Below are 5,575 nucleotides of genomic sequence, written 5' to 3'. Positions count from 1 at the left end.
TTTATTTAAATAGAATAAATTATATATACTGCCAGAGAAACAGAAATTTTTCATATAACAGAAGGACCCAAATTGTTATGACCCAAAATGAAGAAGGGTCTCAAGCACACATCATAAGAATTTAATTTCTTTAATTTCTAAATATTTTTTTTTAATAAAAGAATTTTTATTAATAGGTTTTTACTATAGTAATATACTATCCCCCCTATTCTGTGAACTTGACAAATTTGTCCAGTATTGACAATTAATCAAGATTTTTATCAAGCAAAAACGGAGAGAAGGACCTAACAGTTCAGTTCCTTATTCTTAGTTAACTTTAAAATTAATTTTAATGTTAACTCACAAATATTTAAATAAATAAATATCAAACAAAAAGCTTTTTATTATTCTAGGGGCCATGTTATGCAGAGTGTCTCGGGCACGGCATGAGCACAATTGTTGTTGTTTACAATGCAAATTTTAAATTTGAGAATGAGAAAAAATATAATATGGCCGTTCAAACTCCGGCATGAGAGCCGGCGTATTTGTGCCCCGGCACTAAGGCAAAACAGTGTTGTTTAGTAATAAATTTCAAAATTTGCGCCTTTTAGGAGCAAACTACTACAATTCTAGTACGTTTTGGAGAAAAGATGGCAGTAAGCAACACAGCATTTTTTTTATAAATCGCTAATAATATAATTATTACAATTTCCGATTTCAATGAAAGGCGTAAGTACTGTACACAATTGTTATAAGATAATATAATAATAAATTAACAGTATTACATCCTCTAGGAGGTTTTTCTTGCTAGTTATTTTTGGTGGTAAATTGAAAGTGAGCCTATCTAAATTTCCTTTTAAATTTAGGCACAACCAAGAAGTAGTAAAAATACAAAATTGGCAATACTGATGTGACACTCTGCATAACATGCATTTTCGGCATAGCCCGAAAGAGCATAATTTGCCGTGCCCGAGACACTCTGCATAACATGGCCCTAGGTAAATGTTGTTAAATTTCATAGCTCAAGTGGCATGCCTTTTCACCACACTATGGTGAAAAGTGTTTTGTATACAAAAATCAAAAGTAGTGTGAGGACTAGTTATTATATTCATATCATGCTTTATTACTTTTATTTTATTTATTTATTTGCTATTTCGAATTTTATTATCCATATAGATAATTCCAAACTATTGTTATATTTTTACAGTACTTTAATAAATTATTATAAAAACACTAATAATACCATTTAAAATTTTATTATAACTATTTTTATAAAATTTATTTTATAACTATTGTTATACTTTTTAGAGTATTCTATATACTTTAATAAATAACTATAAACTCAGTAATTATGCTATATAGAATGTTATTATGCATCTAACAATAATAGTAACATAACATATCTTCTTCCATTTTAACGAACTATTTTCCACAATATTTGTAAAATATTTGCTTTTAAAAAGCATTTTATTATTTGTTAAGTGTATTTGTCAACTTGACAGTTTATTAAGAAAATTGCATTATCAGGGACTAACGTCACCGAAATCAATTGAACTATATTTATTCATTATTAATGCCATATGACTTTTTAACAAGATAAAAATGTTTTATTTTACTAAAATTATTTGGAAATTATCTATTACTTTAATTTATATATTTTTTGAATTTTTAAATTGACCACACAGTTGTTTCGACTATTGCCAAATATGTACCTATCAGTAATCTTAAAAATTAACCCATTAGTTTATAGTAATAATATAATAAGTAATATAACATCGTCATTTGTTAGATGAGAGAGCAAAATACTGCAAATATATACTGATATCTCTATTTAGAATACAGTTTTTTCTTTCTATAATTGACTTTACAACAAAATTTATATAATTATTGTGTTTTTAAGCATTTTATTATTTAAGAGTACTAGAGAAACTTACATTACAGTCAATTCAAATTTGGTTTAGCAACAATTTGGTTAAAATAACAAACTTACAACTTAAAGTAACCATAAAGTGATTAGTTGTGACAATAAGCAGAACGCAAAATAACATAAAAATACAAACAACTCACGTTCAATGCGAACATCAAACAGCTTGCATATAAAGAAATACCAAAAATAATTGCTATATATAATACAATAGGTCTGTTCCACGAGCTACTCGTAGTAAAACTCAAGTAAAGCACAAGTAAAGTACAAACCAAAGAAGATAAAGAAAAGAAACTGAGAGTTGCTCGTTAAATTGTGTATAAAATCTTCTGGATAATTCAAATAATATTCAAAATTTTGAGTAATGAGGTGAAAATATCACGCAGTACAAAAACAAAAAGCCTAATGCTACACAATGGTGCATGATGATTTTCTCCACGCGGTCCCTTCACGATATTTACTAAAATAAGAGCACTTTCCGAGAAATTTCGTTGTTTGTTTTGATTTTTTGACGTCAAAAATCCGTTTAGAGTTATTTTTGTGATATTACACAAAGAGGCACAATGATTCAAAATTTCCTCTCAGTTTCTTTTCTTTGTCTTCTTTGGTACAAACTGAGAGCGTAACACAAATAAAGTACCAAATTACGCTCTTTACGCAGATTTTCATGAAATAGCTTTGTGTAAAGTATGGTGAGAACACTTGAAATAATAGGTCTGTTCCACGAGCTACTCACAGTAACTTTGAGTAAACATTGTGTATACACAAACGCGTTCCACCAGCAAATTTTCAAGTATTTTTATGTAAATTTTACTTCTGTTTTACTCATGTTTTACTATGAGTAGCTCGTGGAACAGACCTAATATGTACGAGTAAAGTCTATGTAGCATTTTCAAATTTTGACAGGGATGTTACTCACATTTACTTGAAAATTTGCTGGTGTAACGCACTTGTGCACTTGTGTATACACAGTGCTACTCAAAGTTACTATGAGTGGCTTGTGGAACATACCTAATATTTCTCCTATTTTTATGTTAGATATGGTGTATGCATCACTAGGTAAGAACATTATTATATCAGTTATAATACAATAGATTACAATGAATTTTTAAATATCACATGTGTGGTTTATTGGTTTTTGTATTGAAACACATTGGAGAAAAAAACTTGTATATACGAACCTCTTAAAATACGTTCCTCTTGGCAACGTAAGAAATCCCAAATTCTCAGTGTTCCGTCATCGCTGCAGCTCACAAACTTACTATCGTTGGGACTGAAACTATTTTGAGGGAATTTGATTATTGATTATCAAATTGTTGTATTGTAGTATCGTTGAACATGATCAGTAATTATTTGTGACATGAAAATAGAATAATAAAAAACAAATTTTTATGTAGTGTTAGGCATTATATAGAAATCATAATTATACCTTGATTATTAAAATATATCAATTTAAAATATTATTATATGTATTTTGTTCGTGCTCACTAAATAATTTAATAATAATACTAATATTAAAGTAATATATATAAATATATAACGTTTTGTTTAATTTTTGTATAGTCTATTATATATAATAAGCTTAAAAATAAACAATGTAAAGAAATATGTGTATATATGTTAAAATTGTTATATTATATAAAATTTTCAATTTCTGTTAAATATAACATAATTTAGTAATAAACAAAAATATATATTTTTTATATTTTGTTCACTAAAATTAGAAGTGGATGTGTACAGTACTTTATTGGGCTGTATTGAAATGTTTCGGAAGTTAAAATAATCAAACATTTAGTTGTTTGTTTATTCTAAAATATACAAAAAATAAGCTATGACTTGTTCCTATTGTTTCTAATAAAAAATATCATAACCATGCATTCATCGTTTTAAATAAATAAATCTATTAATACAATTTTTAATTATGAATAACACTGAAAACAATTATTATTGTTTTCTGTACCACAGCCTCTAACTAAGGAATGCGCATTAATACATTTGGGAATAATGTCTAAAATTGTTGGAAAGAAATGTAATTCAAATAGGAATAAAATTTTCAAGTTTAACAAAACAGTTTAACTTTCCAACCTAACAGATAACATTTGACCTATTTAACACAATAAATCGAAAGGTTTTTTTTATTATACAGTACCTGATTACAGATGTTAAACAGCTCTGCTCTATTATGTACTGTTGAGGATAGGTGCTAATTTGTAGGTAAATAGAGGAATAAGCTTCTTCGTTTCACAGTTACTTGTAATATTGTACCGGTAGCAATGTTGTTTAATTGTTATCCAATTAGCGATAAAAAAGTCTCCAATATTTGTATGGGATTTAGACTTTTCAAAAATAACAATCATTATTCTATTCTACATTATATATACCTTTTTTTTTAAATGAAAGTGCAACATTCTGGGTAATACCAGAACAAATGCTTTTAAGAAATGCTTTATGACAAAACGGAAGTGACAATGGAATTGAATTCTACTAAAATGAAAAACTTTCGAATTTGTAGAACTTTATAATAACTGCATATTACATAAAGTTATATATAATATTAAATATAATATATGTAACATATAAGAACATAGTATTACATAACAAAAAAAAAATCTTAAAACGGTTTTAAATTAATGATGTAGTAATAGTAAATATGACGAGACCACACTTTAAATAAAATCAACAGAGTTTTTACGATTTTTTCCACCTTATCTTTGAGAACCATAACTTATAAATAAGTCACTCGATAAATGTGTATAAAATACGTTATAGAAAGGAATAAACATACTTAAATTGAAAACAAATTTGCATTAGTAGAACAAAGATCAACTACGAAACTATCCCGTAAAAGTCTGGTCCTCTGGCTAGCATAAAGAAGTAAGTTGTTAAACCTACATTAACAATACTACGAACATACTCAATTAGAATCTTAAATTAGGGTCTACACAACTGCCTGAACACACAACAGCATACATTCATTGTTTTGGGATATAAACATAGAATCATGAATTGAAATATTGTCCTTTTAGTGGAAGTGTGGCAACCTTTTTTTTCGATTACACCGATTTTTGTGACAATGCCATAACTTTTTTGGAATTACCGCATATTTTTTTTCTTAGTAAATTGCAGTAAATTTACAAATTCAAGGAGGTTATCTCTTAAGGCAGTATAATGTATTTATTATTTTTAAAAATATAATAGGTTTGGGAAAAGTCTGTACATTTTTTATTTATCATAGACTCAAACTTTAAACGACTGTTATCGAGAAAAAGACATCCTGAAGAAGTAAGAATGCATTTGATCGTGTATTTGTAAACGAACTACAAGTGCATTATAATACTAAAATAGTATTTAATAATAAAAAATAATATGAAAAATTTCTAATTGTGTGCAAATATATAAAGTTTTAATCCATAGTTAAACAATATTAACAAATTTATGTAAAAAATATAAGAAAGTTTTAACTTAAAACTTTCTGAGAATTCGCGGTTATAGCGTGAAAACGGAGGACTTTAGGTTTATATTTATTTTGTTATTTTTACGAAATAAGAAAGCTTATAATGGACAACTACTTAACAAATATACTTTACGAGCTTTACGTCAATATAATTGTATGAGAACTATATAATTAATATGTGAAGAATTGAAACACGATCACGTGCGGAAAGTCGGCAG

The sequence above is a fragment of the Teleopsis dalmanni genome, chromosome 2 (assembly GCF_002237135.1).
Source record: "Teleopsis dalmanni isolate 2A chromosome 2, ASM223713v2, whole genome shotgun sequence".
NCBI lineage: Eukaryota > Metazoa > Arthropoda > Insecta > Diptera > Diopsidae > Teleopsis > Teleopsis dalmanni.
Note: the sequence above shows the minus strand (reverse complement) of the source record.